The following is a 14,812-nucleotide window of genomic DNA, read 5'->3' on the forward strand; positions in this document are numbered from 1 at the left end:
TTCACCACCAAACACCCACACCTCCCCTCATAGACACTGTCTCCCACTTCAGAGGACAATCTGTCACCCTTCTATGTGTTGGGGACTCCAAAGCCTTTACCTGTTCTACTGGAGGCTTTCAACTTTAAAAAGAAAAGAATTGCTGCTACAGTATTTAAAATCTAATTTTATATTCTTATTTTGTGCACTACAAGCTGTTGTGTATTGGAGGGAATTTGAGACCAAACTTGAGCAAAAGGGAGAAATCTGCTGTTTACTTTGCCGTGGTATCTTTTTCTTGGAGCCTGAATGTAATATGTAATGGGTAACTGGAAGATTGAGTTTATGTTCATGTGCATTTGGTGGGTCGTCTACGTGTTCATTGCTGCAATGTGTTTTCAAAATGATGTATATGCACAGTCAATGTGGCTCTGTCTTTATCAATGCTTTTCTCAAGTATAGCCAGGTTGCAACATTTGAATTTTTGAGGAATCTGTGTGGACGGAAAAGTCGATACAATGCTGCATATTGTTTGTTTTGTGGCATGTGTGCGTGACGTGATAAGAGGAAGAAAATACTAAACGACAAGGCGCCAGGACACGGCAAGTTTTCACCAGGTTACTGGGTTTCTGCGATGTTGTCACCCGTCTTGAAAAAAGGTCATTTGAACGTACAGTGGGTGTTCTGTGATGGACAGAGGGAGTTTCAGTGACATGTGTCTGCTGAGGTGCTTGTGAATGGATGGCTTGATGTCCACATAAAAGCTTGATGTCCATCTGACTGACTCCTCCTCAGATGGTTAATGCTAACGGGTCCTAAAGGACGGAACAAAGAGCTTGGAGTTTATTTTCCTGTATAGGGGAGTTCAGCCATGGTCCCCATTAATTGTTCTATTGTGAAAAGATGTGTGTTTGTGTCTGCTGGTTGTTCCTTGAGACAATAGTGCCATATTTTGTTTGTTCTTTTCTCTATTTTTAAAGCCTTTGTTTTTCTTTTGAATGGCAGCAGGTTTCTAATTGGCCACCTCTTGGTAAGTTGAATGGTACGGATAGCTAGCTGCTTAATAACATGGAGACAACTAAAGATTAACAGCGACAGTTCGGTTTGATAACGAGGCTAACAATTTCAATGGATGATCGGATAATGTCACTGAATTAGTTTAACCTGTGTGGTTATCCATTGTCTAATATTTTGGGTCTTTTCACTGCGGTGTTCATGAAGTCAAAATCTTTTAAGAGGAAACCAGAAATGTAACATACATAGTTATCTGATCTGTAGTGGTGGCTAAAACATGTCACTTAATAATTGTTGTAAAGAAATGCACTGTAAAAGTTAAATCCTATGGGTTGAAATAAAAGATTATATCGTGGATCTGCTTCTCACCATTGCTGTTATTTTGAACACTTTAAACAGGGTTCCTATGCAGGTCTGGGAAGTCTGGATACTTAGAAAAATAAATTGGAAATTTCCAGGAAATTGGGGAAATTGTACATTTTAGAAAATAATGTGTGAGGGAATGGATGTTTTGACTTGATACACATGGCTACACATTTGATACAGTTGCAGATTCATTGTCATTTCACATTTGTTGTTATGAATAACCTTCAGCTATAGAGTGATGGAGCCCAGAGCCGTATAAGCCTAGCTGATAGTCATACTGCCCATCCACCATGAGCATACGTCATATTATGTAACACCAAAATCCAAGCCCAGTCAAGAAATTACGTTCGGGGGGAAAGTATGAAACTTTGAAATGGAAAGCATGGAGGACATCTGATTAAAATGATAGCTTCTGTTGCATTGCCATATGCAAAATGAGTTTGTTAGAAAGGATGAATGTCACACCAACCTGTCGAGGATTGTTAAAGCTGGTTTAATTCATTCAATGATGCCCTCACCTACTTGATGCTGCCCTCACATGACAGGCTGTACAGCGGATGCTGTGCTCTGAATCTCTGGAGAAGCACTGTTCCTTTCCTTCCGCTTGTCCACTAGATGGGGCTATTTTACCAAGATAAACTTAACGTGAGCGCCACTGCAGTAAGCCCAGCACAAAATCAAATCAGGTGCACATAGAAGCATCATTTTACTGTTGTGGATCTAGTATTTTAAAGACACTTTTAGATATAAAATCATGAGCATAGTTTCAGTCAGAGGCTCACCAGGCTATATATGATTACTATCCTAATCCACAACATGAAGAATGTTTAAATGTAGGCTAATTGAGAGCTATTGTCCTGCCTGCAATGCCATCGCACCATAGAAAGAAGGAGAGATTGTATCATGTAAAAACACACATCACTCTTGAATATCCTGTGCAATCCCTGTTTGAATCTTGTGCAATATTTTATATTCTTAATTGTGTTTATCTTATCTTTTAAAGGAGACCTATCGATCGATCATCTATCTTATCATCTATCCATCTATCTATATGTGTAACGAAGTTCACGTCTTTATGGCAGCCTTTGGCTGCATAGGAGCACCAACAAGCAAGCAATGCGCAAAAATGAGCAAATGAGCTCATTAATGTTTGTATGAAGATTGTTATTATTAGTAATTCAATAATGAGAGACTAGTAGAAAGTATAACAAGCTTTAATGATACAACATTAATTTTGGCGTATGACTCCATGATATGATGACGCTCTCCTGAGATGATGAGAGGGCGTCGTCAGTGAAGAATAGGATAGGAAATCCCCCATAGGGAATTCTTCAATCAGGAGTCATGACCGATGGTGGTGGTCAGGGGAGGAGGTGGGGCGAAAACAATTGCTTCAGCGATGATGATCAGCAACTGAGAATGACACATACACAGCACATAGCAAACAGAGTAAACATGGACCCTGATATACTACGCTGATTAGGTGATTGGGATCAGCTGGAGAGGAATACCTTGGGCTGATTGGTTATTGCCACATGTGTGGTAAACTGTGAATGGGTGAGGAGACAGCATCAGAGAAAGGGGGCGAGCCTAACAATGAATGGGTTATACATCCTCAAAGAAAGGGGGGCGTGCACTGTGATATGACGAGACTGGGCGTTGGCTGTTAAGTAGTCTTCATTATTGAAAATAGTCTAAGACTTCATTAGTATTTATTTATTTTTTGCCAAATGTCCCTCACAATACTCAGAATGATCAATAAAAATAAAGGTGACAGCCAGCAGTACTAAGTTTTCACTGGAAAAGTTCACGAAAGAGGTAGGCCTACAGATTATTACAGATTTTTATGTATGTATGTAGGCCTATGTTTGTATGTATGTATGTAGGCCTATGTTTGTATGTATGTATGTATGTATGTATGTATGTATGTATGTATGCATGCATGTACTTTGTACTTTGCACTGACTGAACAAGTTTAACTGCGCTGGAAACTACGCTTTTTATTTAAATTAAAAAATATCACCCGATATCCTCTCTGCATCGGTTCTGAAATGTGTGTGTGTGTGTGTGTGTGTGTGTGTGTGTTCTCTCTCAGTAAAACTAAAAGAGCTTCCAGAGGGACTTGGACTCAATGGTCCATGATTGATTGAATGATTAAGGGTCAAGTGAAGGGAGTCAATCTACCAGCAATCCTTTCATTTAAAGGAAAAGACTAGTCAATACCTCTGGGAGCCGATCAGATAGGCTACATAGCACTCCCTACCCACACCTAATACTCTGGTGGCCAAATGTCTGCTGCTATAGCCTTGACCTTGGCTACCTGTGGCCCCTGGAAGAAAAAAGGCACTGGTGATAATCTCGTGTTAAATACCCTCCACATGATGAGAAGGCTGATTAAATGATCACACTGGTTATAATTGATAGACCCTTTTTGAGGTATTTATGAGTGAAGGAGATTTATTAGAGGTAATGCCCGAAGGGGGAGGGGCCACCGTGTCTTTCCTGTGTCGGGTATGGTGATAGATAAGTAGAAGACCCCCCTGCAAGAAAGAATGCGATCACATTGGCAAAATCAAGTCGTTGTGTTGCCCTCCCTCGGTCGAGTCAGAGACGCTCCAAAATGCAGCAGCATCTAATTCTGCCCGTTCTCCTGGCATCCCTCTGCACTGTCTGCACAGGAGCAGGTGGTGAGTCTCTTTCCATTTATATGCTATTATGCAAAACAATTATATTTCCAATGTGCAGGTTCTGTATTTGTGAGAAAATGAATGAATAACTGAATGATGATATATGTATTATCTAACGGTGCCAATATTATCTGGAAATTATTTTTTCTATTGATTTTTTTATAGATGTCTTGAAGAGCTCCTTAATGTTTGTGATTTTTTTTTAATGAGGCGAGGTTATTTTAGCCTAGATCAATCTAATGCAAATGGGTGGATTGCATGCTTAGCCATCCCACTTGCTGATCAATTATTATATTATTAATTTTGTACAAAAGATACATCGATTATTTTAACAGTTAGCTACAGTAAATTCATAAATAAACAAGCCACTCCAACAGAACAGCTTGTGAAGTTGGTTTTTACCAGTCTCTCCAACCTACTAGGCAATTCAATCAATAGAAAGTTGATCTGCTGCATAATCCTAAGGATCTAAAATAATCTGGAATCTAAAAATATGAAAAACAAAAATATTCTACAGAGAAAATGAAGTAGGCTAATTGATGCGGGCATGTTTAGGAAGGTGAGCCAGGAGCAGAGACACATAGCTCCTAATGGCAGTCAGAGACGCTCTGCTCGCACCAAAACAGCGCCAAAACGCCTGCGTACACTCGCCATACACACCTGCCCTGTCCATCACACACTGATCTGATACCAGGCATTCCTCCATGCTGGCGACATGTAATACATCTTCACCTTGCGCACGCACTTTCCCCACTGAGTTCCCTGCTCAAGGGCACAGCACGACACAGCAGGGATAGAGTATCAACAAAACCAGCGCGCTCGATCCGTGCCAATTTGCCAAAGACAAAAAGAGGCTATGCCACGCTGATCTGGCTGGCCGGACAGGCTGGGACGCTGGGACGTCAAAGGTAACATTTCTCAAGTAGCCTATCTGTCCAGAGTTGGCGGGCTGCGCCTCGGTTGGACACGGATCGAAGCTCAGGCGGGCGGCTCATTCTCTCACATGCACCTGTTCCCAGCTCAGCACACAGCACGCTGAGCCAATGAGAGACGCGCAGCGCGTCCCCGCTGCCTGCCGCAGAGAGACGCATCGAGAGAACTGCTTGCGCACTGTCTCCAAACTGAATGCAAGCAGCTAGAGGCGTTAATTCATCAAACAGCCCCGTCGAGATTTGGTGAAGTCACCGCTTCTATCATTTGCCACAAAAATCTGCGTATATTGATTGAACTGTGAAGTGGGGAGATAATTTGGCAGGCGAGACTAATGAACTGGGACAAGCGAGCCATGATGATTGAAGAGATATGCTACCAACTAAAGTCTCCAGTGTGTCCCAGGCGTTAGGCTGTTTGGTCATGTGACTACTCAAATCATAAATACACATTTGGAGGCAATACAATTATTGAATGTTATCCTATGTGATTTAGCCTATAAGAATAGCAGCACCTTCCAAACTGATTGTTGTTGAACAGCGCTGTTTCATCAGCATCCTGCACTTGGACATATGGACCCCGTGGCCCGGGGAGATATTTTATAGGACCAATATTCACTCTTTTATTCTCTCATCATTGTGTTTCTTCTAGTGAAAATCAGGAGGTAACACAGTGAGAGAATGGCTGCAGACGTGACTGATTGTCTGATTATGGGACAATTTCAAGTCTTATTATTTTTGAGTTCACTTAATTGCGTTGCGCTGTCATGCAGTGGCTATAGGTTAGAGTAGACTATACAATGATGTCCGGTAGGCTACTTTGCTGTGAGGCTCTGATGCTATACAATTAGGCTACATGAAAGATCTAGGCTGTCTTTGTTTAGCGTAACTCGGTGGCTATCTACATAGGCCTAGCCTATATGGGCTTTGGTCCACGCAGGCAATATTTATTTTCCTTTCATTGCCTTTTTTCCTAGACAGTTTCCTCACTCAGTCGGCTCCCAGCAGCGCTCTCAGGCCCACCGTTCATTGTTATGTGTCAATTGTTAATGTGTGACACAAAAGATCAAAGCGCCGATTGGTCAGACAGGGAATAATGGCGCGCACAGAAATCTGATTGGCTGCGATTAAAGCTAGCGACTGGCCAGTGAGTGGCCACTGGCCATACACGCCGAAACAGAATATGGCAATTAAACTGGTTTCAGTATCTTAACAACAGAAACGAGCGTGAAATTGGTCAGAATTTGCTTGAGGTGCAAGAGGTAGGCTACCGAGGTAGGCATATAGCCTATCTTTTTGTAGAAACATTAGTGAGGCAATAAGGGGTAGGAATAACCCAAAGAACGGCGAAGTTCTGGGGATCTAATATGATCATTTGCCATACCAAAGTGAAGCCATGGCCCATGAGGCATACTGAGGGCATAGCACCTATAGGCTATACCAGCCACTCAATGTGAGACATTATTAGAGATCAAACCTGCATCTTAAAGGGAACGGATTCAACTGAATGCTCATGTGATGTCTGTGATTTATTTTTAAATGGGGCTTATATCAGATTTCAGGTGACTTGCTTGGTATTTCTTTTCGATTCTATAATCCTCAAATGGTTCTCAAAGTGGGGCCAGCTAGGGGCCCCCCAAGGAGTCCTTGAGGGGGTTCCAGGGGTTCCCCATCAAAAGGGTTAATCATTTATTTTCTCTATATTCCAACCAATAACATAAGAAACACAATGACATAACGACTATTTTGGTCATGGGTTTCATACACATCCTGTAATAAAACATCTAGAAGTGTGACAACCCTCCCACCCTGTCTTGTAGGAGCCTAATGCTGGGGTCAAGTTACCTGGGCCAGAAGAATTTAAAAAAAATAAGAAGACCTTCTGACCATTCAGTCTCTCTCCCTCCTCACTGATGCACCTTTTGTTCTTTGTTTTGTGTGTGTTGTCTTGTTATTCTCCATTAGTTTTAGTTAATAAATTATTGTTAATGTTTATTTTTTATTTATTTTTTGGTGTAGGACTCACCTCATGTTACAACACAGCTCAAGGAAGTAACAATTGAGGGGAGTCATACACCAATGTAAAAGTTAAAACAATTTATTAATTAAAACTAAGGGAAAATAAATACAACACAAACTACATTAAACAAACAAACAAAACAAATGGTGCATTGGTGAGGAGGGAGAGAGATTGAATGGTCTGAAGGTCCTCTTAGCTCAATTAGTACATGGGGCCCATGGTGCACCCAATCAGCCTAACGACCTCAACACCATGCTCCTGCAAGACACGGCCAGGAGAGTGGGAGGGTAGTCACAAAAGCTAAAATCTTATCAGATGGGGGAGCTTGGGACAAAATCTTATCAAATGGGGGTCAGTGGTCTAATTTGTGTCCGTTTTTAGGGGTCCTTGACCTGAAAAAGTTTGAGAACCACTGATCTACAATACCTTGCCACATGGTGACACCCATGTTGCCATGCAGCCATCAACAGCTGAAACTGAGTTAAGGCTTGAATCATGTTGTATAAAGCTTGAATACGTGCCCAGCGCTCTTTAGACAGTATAGGCTACTATAAGCAATTTCTGTGCTGCAAGATGGCAGCTTTTGATTGAGCTTCTCTTTATTTATTGAGAACAATATAATAAATGATGGCACAGCTGAATGCAATCTGAACCCACCCGGGTGTTTACCCCCTGCCCAGTTTATTTTCAATAGCCATTATTTTCAATAATAGTTTATTTTCATGCCAGTGCAGGAGGAAACAGCTTACCAACATGGCAAGTCATCATACAATTCTACTAACAGAGCCAGGAGACCCTTCCCGTATTTCTTTCAATGGCATGGTGTGTTTTTCATAAATATTTGATTTGTGAGATAGCTGTAGATATTTGTCTCAGAGTATGGGCTGGACACATGCAAACCCATTGTGAAATATTAATAAACCCCCAGACAAACATGTGAGAATGTGACCTCACTGATGCAAAAGATTGGGTCTGTGTTTATCCTGATAGCACGGAAAGATAAAGCACTAACGCCAACCTGTGTTTCTTTAGACAATAGGAAGACAAATCCTGTGTATTAGCGTATTTGTATGGCCGGGACAGCTGACACGCAAACAATTCACTGTTTGCAAGAAGAAAAAATAAACCAACTATTGATAAAAGGCCAGATTTGATTAATACACACACACACACACACACACACACACACACACACACACACACACAGACACACAGACACACAGACAGTGTTGTCTTGCCAACAAAAAGCCTGTATTCTATCAAAATCCGTATGTTTTGAAGTACTCATATAGCAACATATTCATTGATTGTATTCACTGTGTTTCAGATTGGTGCTACCAGTCCGCGTTCGCCTGTGATCATCAGTGCAATGGTGAATTTGTCAAACACAAGAAGTAAAACCTGTTGTAATATGAAAGAGCTGGAGGAGGAAGTGAGGGTGAAGCGTAGTCTGGCTTCTTAACGCCTCTGCTTTTCTTGTGTTAGCACCAGAGAAGTGGGACCACGCCTACCGAGCGTGCGGGGGACGAGGCCAGTCACCCATCAACATCGTCACCAGAAAGACTGTGAAAGACGAACGTCTGACTCCTTTCCAGTTCAGCAACTACCAGCACAGCTTCAGAAGCACCCTGAAGAACAACGGCCACTCCAGTAGGCTCCTCTTATATTGACATTGTGTACTGTGGAACAATGTTAACTCCATCTTGCCTGGACCGAGTGCTCCTTGTTCATTCACAGAACTTCCTGGTCAAAATGATGTCATAATGATGTCATTTGGAGCAGTTTTGCCATGGTGTCACTATTACTCCATGGTGTCACTATTATTTAAGCTGCTTAAAAACCAGGAGTTGTGCGTGCTATTCCCTGCTGCAATTGTCACTATTACTGTCACTATCACACTATGATTATTGGTATCTCTACATTCATTCGCAGAACTTCTTGAACCAAATTACATCTTTATGACATCATTTGGACCAGGAAGTTCTGCAAATGAACGGGAGCTCTCGGTCCAGACAAGATGGAGGGAAGTTAAACATTGTTCATTTGCATATATAATACTACTGATTTTGTAATGATACAAAGCTGGTTGGATATCGGCAAAGTGGCCCTTTAAGAAAAACAAAGTAATTAGGTTTACAGCTGGAATAGCAACAGGAATCAAATCTGTAGAGAAGTGAGATACTAGCTCTAAGAATTGAAAGAATCCAGTGAGGAAAAAAAGTATGTACAACGTCCAAGGCACTCAAAATCCAGTAAGGAGAGAAGAGACTAAAAGCTTGAAATTGAAAAAGGCTTTATTGTCATGATGACTGGGGACCACAAGGTCTTCATCAGGGAAAGACAGCCAGCGATGCTTTGAGACTTCTGCAGCGATCGCTTTACGCTTGGTGTCTGTCCACTCCAGTTCAGGTTGCAGTCACCCACCTGGCCACCATCTCAGATGGAGACCTGGTGACCGGCTACAAGGCTGTGCAGTTCCACCTGCACTGGGGCAAGAATGGAGGGCCGGGCTCCGAACACACCATCGACGGAGAGCAGTACCCCATGGAGGTACCTGACACCATGGAGCACACATGCAGCCCGGGTCAAACCGGGTCACATAATTATTACTGTCTGTGACAATGACTGAATGAAGGTTCACGCGGTCACACCAGTCACACAAAGGCAGTCGGACATACTTCAATCAGTCAAAAGACATTGAACCCTCACATATACAGAGGTCAAACCTTTTGTTTGAGTCTATTAATAATCATGTTGTACCCCACTTACTGTCCAGTGAATGTCTCCACTGCTGAAACTTTTTTAAATATAGCAAACAAACATATCTTTAGTGGAGAAAGTATGGCACATACAGATGCAACAATCTTCAATTGTCACCTGGGTCATTCGGCTGCCGTATTAAATAAAGATGAAACAGAAAGTTAACTCAAACAGTCCCTCCAGGAAACTGCGATTTTGCGATCACAATAATGAATGGAAATTCAAACAATCTCCTGCGGGGGCTTGCAATTTTTTAAATTTCCCGCGATTTCGCCACAAAAACGACAAAACAGGTTCCACAACTTGCCATTTTTGCCAGTTCCTGCAATTTTACTGCAAAAAAATCACATAAAACATCACAAATTGCATTGGAATTTTTGATAAAAGTTTCCATTAGGTAGTAGTTGGGCGGGGGGGGGTCACATTTTTGCTGGACGGGAATTCTGGCTTTGTCTGAAGGAAGGCTGCTCTGTATAAACCAGTGGTAAACCAGTGGCAGACTGCTCACACAGACACAGGGGAGGAGGGGAGGGGAGGAGGGGTTGTCTGCAGTGTGCGTCTACGCACACACACGCACATACACGCGCGGAAACTACTCTACTAGTCTCTGCTTTTGACACACACACACACACACACACACACACACACACACACACACACACACACACACACAGGAGCAAGAGAGAGAGAGAGCGAGGGTTGAATTGAATCAAATTAATTGAATCACCCTATTTTAATGACGACATGTTCTCCACACTAGAGTTTGTGGCGATCTCAATGCCAGGATAGGCCAAGAACCAGACACTCTAAGCACCCAGGGACATAAACACATACCAGGAGCTAGAGACATTCCCTCTCCAATATGCCCCCCAGATACAACTATGACAAAGCCACAAACAAACGTGGGTCGTTCACTGGGCCTGTACATAGTCAATGGCAGGCTCCGAGGTGACTCCTACTGTATGGTATGTACACCTACAGCTCATCTCTGGGTAACAGCACAGTGGACTATTTCATCACTGACCTTAGCTTGGTGTCTCTCAGAGCGTTCACAGTCAGGCCTCTCACACCCCTTTCAGACCACAGCAAAACCACAATCTATCTGAACAGATCAACACCCAACCATGTATTACCACAGCAAACCAAACTACAAACCATTAAGAAACACTACAAATAGAAGGAAGACAGTGTAGACACATACCAAAAAACGATTAGGCAACAACAAGTCCAATCACTTTTAGACCAGCTCCTGGAAAAAACATTCCAATGCAACAGTGAAGAGGTAAACAAGGCAGTAGAAAGCCTCAATAATATAAAAATATATATATATAAAAAAAGAATATCAAAAACAGAAAACACAAAAACAACATTAACAACAATGACAAATGGTTTGATAATGAATGCAAAAACCTCAGAAAGAAATTAAGGAACTTATCAACCAAAAACATAGAGACCCCGATAACAGAACACATGCCTCACTATGGTGAAACATCCTTGTTAACAGTATAAAAACACAGTAAGAACAAACAGAGAACGTTATGTAGAGAATGTTAAGACACCAACTACATGTTATTGAGGAATCCATAAAAACAAACAAATTTAGGGAAAATTGGAACACCCTAAACAAACAAAAACACAAGGATCTACCCATCCAAAATGAAGATGCATGGTTAAACCACTTCTCAAAACTCTTTGGCCCAATAGAGAAGAGCGAACAGCAAAAACACATACAAGACAAACTGCAAAATCTAGAGTCAACGATAAAAGACTATCAGAACCCACTAGATTCCCCAATCACAAAAAGAAATAAAGACCAAATAAAATTACCTGAAACCAAGCAGGCCTGTGGTGTTGATGGCATCTTAAATTAAATTATAAAATTCACTGACCTCAAATTCCAACTGGCCATATTAAAACTCTTTAACATCGTCCTTGGCTCCGGGATCTTCCCCGATATCTGGAACCAGGGACTGATAACACTGCTCCATAAAAGTGTGGACAAACTCGACCCAACAACTAGCGTGGAATCTGTCTTAACAGCAACCTCGGGAAAATCTTCTGTATGATCATCAACCACAGACTCCTTCACTTCCTTGCCGAAAATAAAGTCCTGAGCAAATCCCAAATTGGATTCTTACCAAATTATCAAATCAACAAAAACAAAAGCAAACTATTCTCCTGTTTTGTTGGAAAGTGGTATTGGAGGAAAAACCTATGACATCATAAACTCAATGTACACCAACAACAAGTGTGCTGTTAAGATTGAAAAAACAACAACATACAGACTTCTTTCCCCAAAGTCGGGGGGGTTAGACAAGGATGCAGCCTGAGTCCAACCCTCTTCAACATTTATATTAACGAGGTAGAAGGAGTCTCTTGCCTTCAGCCCCTCCACAGAGGGAGGTCGGTGCTGTCATGACAGGACTATTAACAACAGCAATAAATAGGTGAACCCAAGAAGAACCTGGAGCACTCGATTCACTGGAAATTAATTTAATAGGTGCAGACTAACGTTTCAACACGACAGCGTCTTCATCAGAGACCTACATACCTACATACTGTACAGATATCTTTAACTCATCTGCCTATATCCTACTTTTAAACTTTTCTTACCTAGCCTTATGTACACATACATTGTTTGCAAAATCGAAATACATAGCTCTGTTTACACATCTCCGTATTAAAACAGGGTAACATTATAGTTGTGCTACATTTTTGTTTATAATTGTGTTGTTATTATTATTATATTATATGTTATTATTATTATATTAGGTGTGACAGCACAACATATACCACGTTCAACCTAGTCTTGTTTTTACTCAAATTGCAATTTTTGCCAGTTCCCGCAATTTTACAGCAAAAAAATCACATAAAATGTTGCAGATTGCATTGCAATTAAATTTAAATTGCATGTGGCTGGCAGCTGAAACGCCTTCAGCTGGGAGCACCAGCTGAAGATTGCTGCCACTGTATCAACTTTGAATTTCAGAGCATTTCATGGTTACACCTCTGCTTCTGTTGTTAGAGCACCAAATCTCCTCTGCTCCTGTTGTTAGAGCACCAAATCTCCTTTACAAATATGTGTGCAGTGGCCATAAAGCTTGATAAAAAACATATTTTTGAAGTCCCATTTACTATGGGGGTGTACAGCCATTGTGAAAAAGATGACCTTTGTAATAATGGTACTTGTGAGTGATATTCTCTATTGCCTGTCTCTGCAGCTGCACATTGTTCACATGAAAGAGAAGTACACCGATCTGGCAGCAGCGCTATTAGACCCAATTGGAGTTGCAGTCCTTGGGTTTTTCTATGAGGTAAATATTTGTGTTTTTTGTGTGCCAGACCAATTCAGTATTTGATGTTGAATAAGAAACACTGAAATTGGCTTGAGTGTGAGATGGAAAGGTGAAACAACATGTTGAAATGTGTCCAATGTGTCCAAACGTTCCATTTGCAGGAGTCCAACAGTCCTAACAAAAAATACGACCCCATCATCAGTGCCCTGCCAAGCGTCAAATCAACAAGTAGGTTGTTACAGATATTCACCAATCCCAAAAGGGTTTACATCCCAGTGTCTGAATGCTTCCTCTGTGTCCTGTGTGTCTTCAGATGGCAACACATCTCTGGCCCCCATCTCCCTGGGGCAGCTGATCCCATCTCCGCAGAATCTGACCAACTACTACCGCTACAAGGGCTCTCTGACCACCCCTCCCTGCACCGAGTCTGTGATCTGGACCGTGTTTGAGACTCCCATCCCTCTGAGCAAAGACCAGGTCAGGATGTAACACCACTGAATTTTAATTTTCAAAATATGTTATCTCTATGCCCAACAAGCGCAAACCTTTAAGCCCACAGCACAGTGGTGTGGGCATTCAGCATTATGACAGTAGGCCCACTCCCACCACCCACATCCCCCTAGCCACCCCTTGATTCCCGACTATCTACCAGTTTCCTATCCATAGCTACTGCCCTTTTTCGCTTGCCCCCTCTTCTTTTCCCCCTCCCAACACCCCCCCCAGCCACTCGCCCTTCCCACCCCTCAAATCCCGACTCTCTACCACCACCACCACCCATATCCCCCCTAGTCACTCCCTCTACCCATCTCTCGAATCCCAATTCTCTACCACCTTCCTACAGTATGCCTAGCTTCTCTACCACCTTCCTACAGTATGCCTACAGTAGCTACGGCCCCTATCCACTAAACTCGCCAAACGTCCATGAGTGACTGAGTGACTAAGTGTCCTGACTTTTCCATCTTCTGGCCCCGACGAGGCCTGCTGGAAAAAAAGTCATTTCCTATGTTTCAGCTTGCAAATGTTTTCTGATTTCAAATTAAAAGCATGTCCATCATCCATAATCTTATCTGGAAGTACAAGTTCAGAAACACAAACCTCACATCACAAACCTTGGTATGACACAACAGATTAGGAAATTTCAACACTTCAGTTAATCTGTAAACAGCTTTCTTGCTGCTCCATACGATGAGCGTGATCTGCAAACTAAACTTGGGTTGGTCCTCCTCTCCTGCAGCTGCGGGCGTTCTCCACACTGCAGTTCCACGATGGGAAGCCGATGGTGGGGACGTTCAGGCCGGTGCAGCCCCTGAACGGGCAGAAAGTATATCGGTCGGGTGCCACCGCGGTCCTGGCCGGCGCCACCCTTCTCATGGCCTCCGTTGCCACCGCCTTGGGACTGTCCCGGCCCAACTAGATGGAGACATCCCGTGCCACACTGCCAACATCCGTGAACACAATCAGTTCTTGCAACACTCTTTTCTAACTGAACCCCCCCCCCCCCCACCCGGTTTGTTACATCGCATGGTTGCTAAAATAACCGACCACGTACTGTAGTACCTCCCTTACGACACAAATGACAAAGGTGTTTTTTCTGATTGAACGCCTTATGAGAGATGCCGTAAGGGTGAGATCAGCATTCTCGTGCATGTGTAGTGAAGCTCTTATGTAGGTCTTACTTCAGCATTATGATTGTGCCATAAAGCAGGTGTTCCGAATCCTAATCCAAATGTTGCCAAATGGTTGCCAAACACTGACAGATAC

The 14,812-nt window shown here is 42.4% G+C and overlaps 1 pseudogene across 1 annotated transcript in view; it reads left to right on the forward strand.

Annotated features, from left to right (window-relative positions):
* Positions 1-3,911: 3,911 nt before the first annotated feature.
* LOC310771857 (carbonic anhydrase 4-like) overlaps positions 3,912-14,812 on the forward strand; it is an 11,225-nt pseudogene continuing 324 nt past the window's right edge. Inside the window, exons 1-8 of the transcript in view lie at positions 3,912-4,046; positions 8,323-8,367; positions 8,481-8,645; positions 9,400-9,545; positions 12,977-13,069; positions 13,213-13,279; positions 13,365-13,528; positions 14,286-14,812. The exon at positions 14,286-14,812 is cut by the window's right edge and continues 324 nt beyond it. The product of the transcript in view is annotated as a carbonic anhydrase 4-like (transcript). The remainder of the gene's footprint in view (positions 4,047-8,322; positions 8,368-8,480; positions 8,646-9,399; positions 9,546-12,976; positions 13,070-13,212; positions 13,280-13,364; positions 13,529-14,285) is intronic.

Source organism: Poromitra crassiceps (genome assembly GCF_964638095.1).
Source record: "Poromitra crassiceps genome assembly, contig: HAP1_SCAFFOLD_1387, whole genome shotgun sequence".
In the NCBI taxonomy this organism is placed as follows: Eukaryota; Metazoa; Chordata; class Actinopteri; order Beryciformes; family Melamphaidae; genus Poromitra; species Poromitra crassiceps.